The following is a 12,636-nucleotide window of genomic DNA, read 5'->3' as shown; positions in this document are numbered from 1 at the left end:
AAAAAAAAAACTTTGGCAATTTGAGCCCAGAAGACTTGTGTCTATTAAATGTCTCTATCAACCCTAATTAGAGGAAAATTTGTTTTTTATAAATCACTTCTGAAATCTTTATATTCTTTTCTCGCCCAAACATAAAACACAAGTTATGAGAAACATAGGACTAACAAAATAACTTGAGAATAGTCTCTATTCTCTTTATTCATCAACTCTCAATTATATAAAATCAAAATAATAAAAAAAGCAAACTGAAATGGATTTATCATAGAAAGAACAATATTTTGCCAGTTACTGATCCACTGCGACAAACGTTTTATAAAAACTATTGGGCTGCAGTTGTAGCTCAGTGGTAGAGTGCTTGTCTAGCACATGTGAGGCACTGGGTTTGATCCTCAACACCATAGAAAAAATACAGTTAAAAACAAACAAAAAAAAAACTATTAAATCGAAGGAAAGTAGACACAGCCAGAACTATGAAACTACTAGAAGAAAACACAGGGGGAAAGTTCCAATGAAAATATACACTAAAAAGTTCCAAGATTCTCCCATTCTAACACTCTTGGATACACTGTGTCCTTTCCCCATAGAATTTTTTGGAAATGCCTACAAATAGATTATAGTTATTCCCAATTTGAAAAAGCATATATCAAGAAAACAGTATTGGTTAGAATATAAATCATGTATCAAAATAAGAGTAAGAAATAAGCCAGTTTTATTATTTCAACCATCAAAAACAACTCTCTTCCATGCTGATGTGATGGGCCTGGGGTCTTCCTATAAGACCAGAGCAGCTTTTCCAAGAAAACTAAGTTTGTAGTGACTCAGGGGGTTGAAGTCCCTAAGCAACTTAGTGACACCCTGTCTCAAAAAATAAAAAGCCAAGGAGGCTGGGCGCAGTGGTGTATGCCTGTAATCCCAGCAACTCAGGAGGCTAAAACAGGATGATCTCCAAGTTAAAAAAAAAAAAAAAATTGGTGAGTGTGTGAACTGTGTCAATGATATTTCCATGATGTGTGTTGTCTGTGTTATGTACATTTTTTGCAGTATTGGGGATGGAACTCAAGTTAACCAAGCATGTTGTCTCATGCCTATAATCCCAGCTGCTTGGGAGGATGAGGCAAGAAGATTGCAAATTTAAAACCAGCCTCAGAAACTGAGTGAGGTGCTAAGCAACTTGGTGAGATCCTGTCTCAAAAAATTTTAGGACTGGAGATGTGGCTCAGTGGTTAAGTGCCCCTTCGCTTCAATCTCTAGTACCAAAAAACAAACAAACAAACAAAAAACACCTTAGGATATAAGTACATGTAATCAACATAAAGTATAAAAACATACATAAAGTATACATTGTTGCACTACATGTATTATGGAAAATTGTATTACATTACATATAATGTATATACAAAATTATGTAATTGAATACTATGTGGCTATTAAAAGGAAAAACTTTCAGGCTACTAAATGGGCAGAGAAATAACTATTTGATTCCTAGCACCAAAAATAAAATGTTAAAAATGTATCAAATGAGGAAAAGTTGCCTAACAACAGGTATTTAGAACTAAATTTTTATAAGGAAAAAAATAAAAACGTACACTTTAAGTACTCCTGAAAAAAATCCAGAAAAACTTGTTAACAAATTTCTAAACCTCTAGGGCTACTTCTAAGACCTATGTATTACTGTACTGTCTTGGGATGAATATGCTTTACATTCATAATAAACAGAAAACAGCAAAGACTACCAACATCCAATTACTAGTGGTATGGTATCTTACATATTTTAGCTCTCTTGAAATGATCTTAAAATCCCTGCTTCATAAATTCTGCTGTGTATGGCAGATCTGAAGATCACAGAACAGCTCTATATTAGCACAGGTGTAATTGGTCCAATTTTAACTTTTTTGCAGTGCAGGGACTTTTCTATGTCTGGCACTTTCTCCAAACTTTCAGAGGTAAGACCTCAGAGCCATGCATCTCACCCAAAAAATTGCTTAAAGAGGACAGGGAAGCATCTTTGTTTGCCTTTAAGTTTATATTAAAACAAGATATTTACTTGCTAATCAAGAACCATATTAGAATATTTTCTTAAATTTTACATAAGAAGGAATTCATTTTGTGTTTGATTTTACTTTGTGGCTTTAGGATCTCTCTATAATGAAAGCATGATTACCAATAAGGTATTTTACAGAGTAGGAAAAAAGTGAAACTGAAATTATCTGCTACCTACAAGCAGCAAAAAATGAATGTCACACTTCATACTTAAGTAACCTGAAAAGTACCTAATACCTTCAATAAACACTATTAGTATAAACCAGGTTAGGGGTTTATTTAGCTCAGCGGCAAAGTACTTGCATCCATCCTCAAGCCAAGTTCCACCCCCAGAACTGCAAAAACTACATATACCCACACAAATCATAGAAATATCAATGACATCAACAGTTCACATCACCAATTTTATTGATTGACCGACCCTGACTTCAATGCTTTCAAATTTTTTACTTGCTTCCAAGTTTCTAGATTGCACAAGCAACTTTTTTTTTCCTTCTCTTTTTGGTACTGAGGATTGAACCCTGGGGTGCTCTACCACTGAACTACATCCCCAAGTACTTTTTAAAAATTTTTAATTTGGAGACAGGGTCTTGCTAAGTTGCTTAGGCTGACCTTGAACTTGTGATCCTCCTGCTTCAGACTCCTGAGTAGCTGAGATTACAGGTGTGTGCCATCATGCCCAGGTAACAACAGTAAAGAAAACTCTCCACTAGCAATTCTGCTAAAGTTAAGCATGAAATGTTAAGGGTGCTTCCTTTAAAGCCTAATGAAATGAGGAGCAGGGAAGCATAATGAAGGCCAACTATAGTCCACCTGAATTTAACAACAGAGCTTACTCTAACAAAATTTTTTAAAAATAGCAAATGCCTTAGTAGGTCACTATAATGGCAAATTTAAATTTTTTAAAAAATATAACATCATGTAAGAGATCAATATATCCATAATATTGTATATAGGAATTAGGGTGTAGACTCAAGTCTACATAGTGTAACTGGTATGAACATATGAACATGGACCTGGGTTTATTCCTAAGTATAACCAATCAACCCTGCATACAGATCACTAAAGAATAACTCTAGAGAAAAACACACAAAGGATAGGGATCTGGTAACCCAGGAAAGTACTAAATGGACAACCAAACATATGCCAAGTTACCAGTAAAATGCAAATTAAAACCCATCACTCCTCATTTGAGAAATCCTGAAGTATTAGTATATAAAATCTTTGTAAATACTAGACACAGGAAAGCATGAAGGAAGAACAGTACCTAAAGATGGAGCCTCAACTCAACTGGTTTAAACACAGTGGAAAACACTTTTGCAGTTACCTAAAAACACTGATTTTAAGTACATATGTAAAAGAGAAACTCAGCCATTTGCATAAGATGAATACAGAGAAGTAACAGCTGCCCTATTTCTAAAATATAAGACTAACAATCTCCATGTCCAACAAATGGAGAATAAGTTGAATTCTGGTTCATTCATACCATAGAAACCTCTATATTTAAGGATAACCACATGCACACTTATAAGATTGAAAACTAATACTATTAATTAACTGGTTAACTGGAGTGAATTAGGGTTATGGATATAAATAACTATACAGGTATTATATAAGTTATAGTCCCCCTATTTATAGCTATCAGAAAATCAGCATGGAATAGACCTCAAAAACAATGTCAAAAAGTCAGTTGTTGAATATGTACTGTATGATATAGCCTGATATGTCTAAATGTGTTTTTAGCATATACAAAGCAATGACAAATTATTTATCCATGTAGATGTAAATAAACTTTTAATAGGTTGAACATAATAGAAAAAATGGATCCATGGAACAGAACAAAGTTCACAAATATAGCCACATATCACTATATAACTAATTTCCAACAAAAGTAGAAAGACAATAGTGTGGTAAAAGGATACTCTTTTCAAGAACAGTGCCAGAAAAATTCAACATTCATATGAAAAAAAAAATAACAACTCATGACTTACACCATATATAAAACTTAACTCAAAATGGTCCAAACCAAAATGTAAAATTCAAAACTAAAGAAAACCTGTATGAGAACAAGGTAAGGGGCTGGGGATGTGGCTCAAGCGGTAGCTCGCTCGCCTGGCATGCGTGCGGCCCGGGTTCGATCCTCAGCACCACATACCAACAAAGATGTTGTGTCCGCCGAGAACTAATAAATATTAAAAATTCTCTCTCTCTCCTCTCTCATTCATATACACACACACACACACACACACACACACACACCAAAAGCACATCACAAGAACTGATAATGTGAACTTTTATCAAAATTAAAACCTGCTTTGCAAAAGACACTATTTAAAAGAATAAAAAGACAAACCACAAACTGGGAGTAAATATTTGCAAAGCATATATCAGATTTAAAGAAAACACAAAACACTTAAATCCAAGACCTATAAAGAATGCCTAATTGCAAGGACTCATCTGCAATTTCAACAACTTGGAGGCTGAGGCGGGAGATCGAAAGGTAAATACACACACACCCCCTAAAAGAAAGTTCAACGTCAGCCTGGATAACTTAAGAGAGACTGCTCAAACGAAACAATAAAAAGCCTAGGGATGTAGCTCAGTTGTACAGTGACCCTGAGTTCAATATCCAGTACCCCCAGCTCAAAAAAAAAAAAAAGCCATAAATTTTGTTTCAAGGTTACATTGTGTATTCAAACATTTGAAATTCAGTTGACAATATTTTCCAAATACCAGAGCAACTTTAATACAAGCAATATCAGTGCCCAAAGAGCAACAGCACCAAATCTGGTTCCAGTGACAATCTATTTCCCAAACTTTTCACATTACTCACCTATCACCTTCCCTTCAATATTTTTTTTTAAGAGAGAGTGAGAGAGGAGAGAGAGGGAGAGAGAGAGAGAATTTTTAATATTTATTTTTTAGTTCTCGGCGGACACAACATCTTTGTTGGTATGTGGTGCTGAGGATCGAACCCGGGCCGCACGCATGCCAGGTGAGCGCGCTACCACCGCTACCGCTTGAGCCACATCCCCAGCCCCTCCCTTCAATATTCTGACTGCTCCTCAGAAGAACTGTTGATTCCAGCCCCAGTATAGGCAAAATATTTGTGAGCCTCAAGTACCTGATAATTAATACAACAAAGAAAATGCTTAAAAAAAAAAAAGTCACACTGGGACACACCTGTAATACCAGCAACTCAGAGGCTGAGACAGGAGGACTCCAAATTCCAGGCCAGCCATGGCAACTTAGAAAGCCCATCTTGAAAAATTAAAAAGAGCTGGGTGGGCTGGGCATGGTGGTGCATGCCTGTAATCCCGGAGGCTGAGACAAGAGGATCCCAAGTTCAAAGCCAGCCTCAACAACTTATCAACATACTAAGCAACTCAGACCCTGTCTCTAAATAAAATACAAAATGAGGCTGAGGATATGCCTCAGTGGTTGAGTGCCTCTGAGTTCAATTCCCACTACTCCTCCAAAAACGGTGCGGGGGGGGGGGGGGGGGGGAATGCTGGCTGGGGATGTAGCTTAATGATATAGAGTACCTCTGGGTTCAATCCCCAGTATTGCAAAAAAGAAGAAAAAAGGCTACCCATATTGACAAGATCCACTAATAAATGCTAAAACTAAGGGGAAAACTTTAAGGAGATGCAGATCATTTGCATAAAATATTTCTCCACAAAATATTATTAGTAGTAGCCATATGTGCTCACAAATTCTGATTCTGTTCCCTTTATAAGAATGTGATTCCTCCCTCCCCTTGAATTAGAGCTTTTAGTCATAGCTTCCCATGAATAGCAAAGAAAAGGGGAAAATACTAACCTGACAGATCACCTCAATCAAATGATCAAGGTTAAATTCAACTAATGATATTACGCACCTATGATACAATGTGATAAAGGGTACATGTTACACCTCTGTAGCACTCTTTCCCCAAAGCCATAAAATCAGTCAAATATAGCATCAGACAAACTCAAATGAGATCTTAAGTTCGTGAAACAAAACAAACACAGATTAGAGGAAACAAAGGAGAGAAGACTAAATGCAATGTGGCATCTCAACACAGATTGAGAAACTGAAGAGGCTTTTTTATTATTTAAAAAAAAAAAAAAAAGCCTAAGGATACCAGGCAGAGTGGCTCCAGAGGTTAAGTTGGGAGGATCACAAGTTCTGCAACTTAGCGAGACCCTGTGTAGTTCAATAGTAAAATGCCCCTGAGTTCAATTCCCAGTACCAAAGAAAAAAGGAAACCCAAATAAAATCTATCTTTAACAGGATTTTGTTTTTTTGGTTTTTCTGCAGCATTGGGAATTGAACATAGGAACACTTGGCCACTGAGCTACATCCCCAGCCTTTTGTTTTTGTTGTTTTGGGGGAAGGAGGGAGGGAGAATGGGGATTGAACCCTGGGAAGATTTACCATAAGCTATATCCTCAGCCCTTTTGAGACAGGGTCTCACTAAATTGCCCAAGCTGGCCTCAAACTTGTGATCACTGTCCCAAATAGCTGGGATCATAGGCATGTGCCACCAGGCCCTGCTAACAGGATTCTTATCAATGTTAATTTCTATTTTGATAAATGTACCAAGATTATGTTAGATGATAACATTAGAAAAGATTAATGACCAGTACCTAAGACTGCTAATTATCTCAGAATTACTAAATCGGGGAGGGGGGAGCTGAGGGGATACTTCAAGAGTCCACAAGCTTAATAATTTGCTATCTTTGAGTATCCTTTCTCTATTTCAAAATTAAAAACTAGTCACTTAGGTTCATAACTCAGAAAAAAACATTTTTCATCATATGAAAAGACAGATTACAGTTAATACTAATGCTTATTCATGAAACCTCTAAAAACAGCCTCCCGTTTTTTGGATCTCATAGACATCGGTGCACACACCGTAGGAAATCCTAAGAGTAAGCTGAGAAATTTTAATAAAAATTTGTCAATTTTATTAAATTAACAAAAATTTTAAACCTAGATGTACTTAAAGCATAGCCTACAGGCCTACATCCTACATAAATAGAGGATAACACAGCCTATAGGCTAGCACAGAGGATGGGAAAAGACTGGAAAAGTAGGTAGACACAACATTCAAGTTTCAGATTCTATATCCTTTTGGTTACAGCACCCTTTTAAGTACTACATGTGCACAAATTAGATATATTTGTGTTTCACAGCTTCAATTTTCAGCAAAAAATCAGAATACCTACAATGTGAAAGTACTTTTAAAAACATGCAAATCAAGGAGGAACATGAGTTCAAAGCCAGCCTCAGCAACTTAGTGAGACTCTGCCTCAAAATAAAAATTAAAAGGGCTGTGGATGTGGTGGTTAAGTGCCCCTGGGTTCAATCCCTCATACCAAAAAAACTAACCATGAAAATCAGTTGTGGTTGTAGCTCAGTATTAAAAGTTCATGCTTAGATCCTAGGTTCAATCCCTAGCAATAAACTAAAATATGCAAAAGAATAAAATACTCAAAAATTTTGTTATATAGTCCCCTAATACCCACCAAAAACTATATCCCTACAAAGCAGATGTGTCCCATCAAAGAAGCCAGATTTTCTCTGAATTGTGTTTACTTTTTATTCAATATCAAAAATGGAGCACATATGCTAAAAGGCAATATTTAAAAAAACCTGAAGACTTCATTTACTAGGTCACAATCCATGAGGAAAAAATTTATATTGCTTTCTGCTTTTTAACCTAATGTTTTTTAACCTATTCTTCATGTGTCGATGATTCTCACTCTTAACCCCATCACCTGGCTTGCAATTCAGTCTTCCCTACTAAGGCCAGATGAGGTTTCCACACTTTAAAACAGAAAGCTGATTTAAGATATAAAAATATAAATGTAGTTAGCTGCCAGTGTGATCAAGAACTACAAGTGGGATTACAGTTGCTGAATCTAAATTTAACTGCAGAGCTTGGAAGGACAGTTACAGGTTTTTCCCACTAACTGTTGCCAAAAGACTAGTGGGGGGAGGGGGTTTTGCTATTATATCCTTTGCAGAGTAATAGTTTTATCCAAGGCCATCAAAATGCATAATTTAATTAGATGAAGAGTACATAATGCCTACTTAAGGTCTGTAATTTTTAAATATCCAACCAATTCGCAAAATGTAAAAATATCAAGCAATTTTATTAAATTGACAAAAATTTTAAAAATGGTTTTAATAACAAATTCAGGCTTTATATTAAATCTCACTTTTACCATTGATCACATTTTCATCCTAAGAACTATATACAATTATAAAGCTATAAAAATGTAAAATTTTGTGTCCCTCACTTTCCCTGTAAAGTACTAAAACAAGTTATTAAAAAAAAAATCCATGTTAAGTAACAACAACAAATACTTCACCATAGGTCAAGAACAAACATTACCAAAGTCTCCTAATGTTTCTGTAATGGATTGTCAGCTGAAAAGCAAATGGAGTTAAAGAACTGCCTCTTTTCTGCTAGAAACTGGATTGAAAGGACTGAACTCCAACAAAACTAGCCTAAAGCTGGGGACGTGGCTCAGTAGTGTCTGTCTGACATACTTGAGGCCCTGGGTTTGATTCCCAGGACCATGCACAGAATAACCTATGTCTTGGGTGAGAAGTAAGGGGACAAAGTCTTATACTACTCTATTATCCCAATTTACTTCAATTCACTTTGGGAGGGTACTGAGGACTGAACCCAGGGGTCCTATAACTGGAACTACATCTGCACCTCTTTTTAGTTTGAAAGTGTCTCAAAAAAAAGTTTGCCAAATTTGTGATCCTCCTGCCTCAGTGTTCCTGGCAGCTGGGATTACAAGCATGTGCCTGCCACCAAAGCCATTCACTTGTTCTTGTCAAACTAAAGCACAGGTCGTGACAGTAGCAATTTGTGAAATAATCATATAATGTTCATATTTCTGCCCACCTGATAACCATTTGCCTGAAGCCAATAAAAGTACAGGTTTGTTTTTAATATCTGAAGATGAAATTAATGAAAATATCCCTCAATTAACTAATGCATAATGTGTTTTCATTCTGATATATTTTGCCTGGAGCAATAATAAAGTTAGATGAACAAACTTAATACTTTAACTGTAAATGGTTATTTTATTTATTTATTTTAATGTGTTGCTGAGGACTGAACCCAGTCAGTGTCTCACATGTGCTAGGCAAGTGCTCTACCACTGAGCTACAACCCCAGCCTCTAAATGTAAGTCATTATTGTTTTAACTTTTTTTTTTAAAAGAGAGAGTGAGAGAGTGAGAGAGGAATAGAGGGGGAGAGGGAGGGAGAGAGGGGGGAGGGGGGAGAGAGGGGGAGGGGGGAGAGAGAATTTTAATATTTTTTTAGTTCTCCGCGGACACAACATCTTTGTTTGTATGTGGTGCTGAGGATCGAACCCAGGCTGCACGCATGCCAGGCGAGCGCGCTACCGCTTGAGCCACATCCCCAACCCTGTTTTAACTTTTAATAAATTATTCAAACTTAAGATAAAATGCAAACTGAATAGGTAACCTATGTATAGAAGGTAGGGTAACCTGAACAGCACAGAGTGCAAGTTTCAAGTAAAACAATGTTATAATCCAAAGCAATCTGTTATTTATTGTAACACCAGCAAAGGTATGAACTTGTCTGTACAATATTTTGATTCTTTATCTATTGCTACTTGCTGGTGAGAAACAAAAGGTAACTACTTGGTAAATACATTTATAAATACTAAACTACCTGACTTTTTAACTTCTTTACATGGAAGTCAATTTCAAATTAATTCAGAACTGGCCCCAAAACTTTTGTGCTATAAAGTTAATCATGTGAATCTAGAAACATAGGAACACTAACTTTATAAAACCAAGGAGTATACTGTGTTTAAAATAATCTAAAATGACAACTGTACAAGAAAAACAAACTCTCAAGTTCTTGAAAGGTAAGAAAGGGGTCTTTGCATATAGATAGGATTCTAGTAGGATAAATGCAAAAAAAAAAAAAAAAAATTCTGAATGTAGACAGACTTATCCAGGAAAGACCCTGAACTACCCTAAGTATACTTTTCAATAAATCACAATCACTGGTTACTCACCTACAGTGATCCAGTTTATACTCTAAGGGGGCACCTTTCCATTCCAATTTCAAATGTTAGCCCAAGTGTCTGGTGAGATCTGAAATTCATTTTGAACCTTGTTCTCTTAATTAATTAATTGTAATGATAATCTCCAAGATTATCATTAAAAAAAAAAAAAACGGAAAAAGATTCAAGGTCTACTATCAGAGTCTAACTTCGGCTGGCGGGAATTTCCCATCACACTCTTATGACTTTCAAATCTGAGCCGGAACACTGTCCATGCTCATTTGCATTTTACTCATTCTTTACTTTTTCCAGAAGCTGATCGGTCACATCTATCCACTGTACAAATACAGGTAGGGAAGTAGCCTTTCCTTTGTCATAATCCCACTTCCAACCCAGGTCTCCCTGGAAAGTCCTAGGACTGGCCTGTACAAATACGCTGCTGCAGTCTTCTCTGCAGTTGGCCTTTCAAAGCTGAGGCTGACCTCAGGAGAAAGTGCTCAAGGGGCAAAGGTGCCCAGGGGGCGCACAAAGCTGAAGCAAAGAATAAGCTGGGTTGGAACCCAAAGAACACAGATCCAAATACCTTCCCCTTACCGTCTGAGTGCCTTTGACCAGGTCACTCCACTTCTGTGCCCTAGTCGCGATGAAATGAGAAAAATCGCACCTACCCCATTAGGTTGATGTGAGAATCACATGAAGTAGGTAAGTGGCTCAGCTCAGTGCCTGGCACAGTGAGGGATTAGAATCCTAGGTGCTATTGTCACTAACTCTCCAAGCACTCGCTGTTCCCTCAATGCTAACTCCTGTAAAGCCAGAAAGCGGCACTTCTGCTTTGCTGGCCTAAAGAGTTATCACGCTTCAGTATTGTCCCCATTCCCAGATTTTAAAAAAAAAAAAAAAAACCCTCCTGATCCCTGCCGAGCCGTAGCTCGGTGACCATGCGAGGAAAGACTACCCGGCGCGTGGCGGATAAGGCAGGCGGGAAAAGCTGGCCAGCGGGCCGCGCAAAGCCCCCAGGCCGCGAGATCGCCAAGGGGCCCGGGCGGCGGCAGCTGCTCGCTCCCGCCCCGCGTGGCCGTTGGACGCGGCACGCGCACGCGGTGGACATGGCCACGCGCTCCAGGCAGCGGGGGTTGGGGAGTCGCCGCGCACTCGTCGTCCGCCGCGCGCGCCGGCGGCCGTTGAGGTGGGGGTGGGGGTATGCGGCTCGCGGGCGCTTCTCTGACTTCTCCTCTCTTTCACCACGGCTCCAACTGGTCCTCGTCCTTAGGCCGCACTGTCCCGCCCACACCCCAGCGTACCTGCGCGGCTGAGCGGGAGAGGAACAAGCTTTGCCCCACAGCACAGAAGGTGGCAGGAATCCCTCACGCAAGTGCGTCCGCACACACGCGTGCTCCGCCGCCGGTCTATATAACCGTGATTCAGCCTAACTTGTTGCAGCCAGGTCGGGGTAGCGGAGGACCAATCCTGACTGCGTCCTCTGAGCTCTTCGAATAGCAATTGGGTACTGACTCAGGATGAAGGCGTGGCTCTTGATTGGCTTTGACTCATGCCTATAAGACCGTGAAGATCCTGCTTCCCTATAAGGGATTGGCACTAAGAAAGGCCAATAACTTGAAAGCACACAGGGAAGGAGGGTGGGCAGTTCTTTGACCGATATCCAGGGTAGCCAATAACTACAGGGGACTGCTCTCATTGGTTAAAATGTCTTCCCCTGGGCGGAGATCCGTTTTCCTTGCAGGAGCGGTTGCTCCACAAGGTGGGACCCGTGTACTTTGGGGAAGTAAACCCCAAGCAACTAGGAGGTGGGCACTGGGGAAGCCAAGAAAGGCCCAGACCAATCACAATGCCGGAAGGAGCTGATTGACACGGGGGCTGGACTGTTCCAACAAGGCAGAGACCCAGCGCCGCCCGGACCCTCTGTGGCGGTTATGAGGCTGAGCCCGGTTTCTGTCCCCTTTCCTTTCTTAACTTCCCTTGGGTCCAGACCCTGAGACTCCTCTCCCGCCTTTCCGCAGTTTGGTACCCAAGGATCCAAATGGCAAAGTTGCTGGTTTTTTTAATTTATCATCCTTATTACAACTTTTTTCATTTCCGTGCGCTAAAGAGTACTTGCTGGCTCTTACCATTAGTCAGCACTATTGTTGGGCAACTGTTAGAGGAAAGCCGAAGAAAAGAATAGCTGTGTGTATGCAAGGTCCTGTAAAAAGGTCACACGCGAAAGCTATTGAGTTTGAGAATTTGCATTTCCATCCGGTTGCTTCTTGGCAGGTGCTGCTGCAGGTTGGCCCCATGGTCGATTCCTGGATCTTTCAGTGAAGTTTTGGGGGATTGTTACTGAAAAAAATGGCAGTTTTTATATTCTCCGATCAAGTTTTGGCCTCCATGCAACATCCTGTGCGTCACCACCATTGTCATTCCGTTTTCTTATTGCTGTGGGTGAGGGGGACTATTACTTCGTGGCGTTATGCTTTTAAAAGGTAACTTGCCAAGTCCTATGCGGACATCCTAAAGATCTTCCCGAAACACTTCACCGGTTAAGGAGC

At 39.2% G+C, this 12,636-nt stretch overlaps 1 protein-coding gene across 1 annotated transcript in view; it reads right to left on the bottom strand.

Annotated features, from left to right (window-relative positions):
• G3bp1 (G3BP stress granule assembly factor 1) overlaps positions 1 to 11,549 on the bottom strand; it is a 38,714-nt gene extending 27,165 nt beyond the window's left edge. The window contains exon 1 of the mRNA XM_005325475.5: positions 11,392 to 11,549. The gene's annotated coding sequence lies outside the window, so the exon portion shown is untranslated. The remainder of the gene's footprint in view (positions 1 to 11,391) is intronic.
• Between the last annotated feature and the right edge of the window lie 1,087 nt (positions 11,550 to 12,636).

This window comes from Ictidomys tridecemlineatus, chromosome 1 (assembly GCF_052094955.1).
Source record: "Ictidomys tridecemlineatus isolate mIctTri1 chromosome 1, mIctTri1.hap1, whole genome shotgun sequence".
Lineage (NCBI taxonomy): Eukaryota > Metazoa > Chordata > Mammalia > Rodentia > Sciuridae > Ictidomys > Ictidomys tridecemlineatus.
Note: the sequence above shows the minus strand (reverse complement) of the source record. Positions and strands in the feature narration are given on the sequence as shown.